The sequence below is a fragment of the Pygoscelis adeliae genome, unplaced genomic scaffold, assembly GCF_000699105.1.
Source record: "Pygoscelis adeliae isolate BGI_AS28 unplaced genomic scaffold, ASM69910v1 Scaffold117, whole genome shotgun sequence".
NCBI lineage: Eukaryota > Metazoa > Chordata > Aves > Sphenisciformes > Spheniscidae > Pygoscelis > Pygoscelis adeliae.
Window position 1 is genome coordinate 5,219,095 of NW_008825270.1, and position 332 is coordinate 5,219,426.

Sequence of the window (332 nt, forward strand, 5' to 3'; positions counted from 1 at the left end):
TGGGCTGTGCTGCCGCGTCGGAGGGTGCTTCCCTTGGAGAAGGAGGGAGCTAGTGGTCGGTCCTGGGGGGTGATGTCTCCGCGGGAGCTTTCCTTCATCAGCAGTTCAGGCCGTCCTTTTAAAGAACATCACATGAGCCTTTCCGAGCCTGAGCTTTGTAAACACCTTGAGGGATGGGGGAGTTTGCAGCTAATAAGCATGGCCACACTGGCATCTTTCACTCCAGCTGGCCACCCTTAGAATTATGTCAGTGCATGCAAACTTGCCTGTGAGTTGCCCTCTTGCCTCTCTCTGCTCTGTAGGACTGGCTTCCCTCCAGGCTTACCCATGCA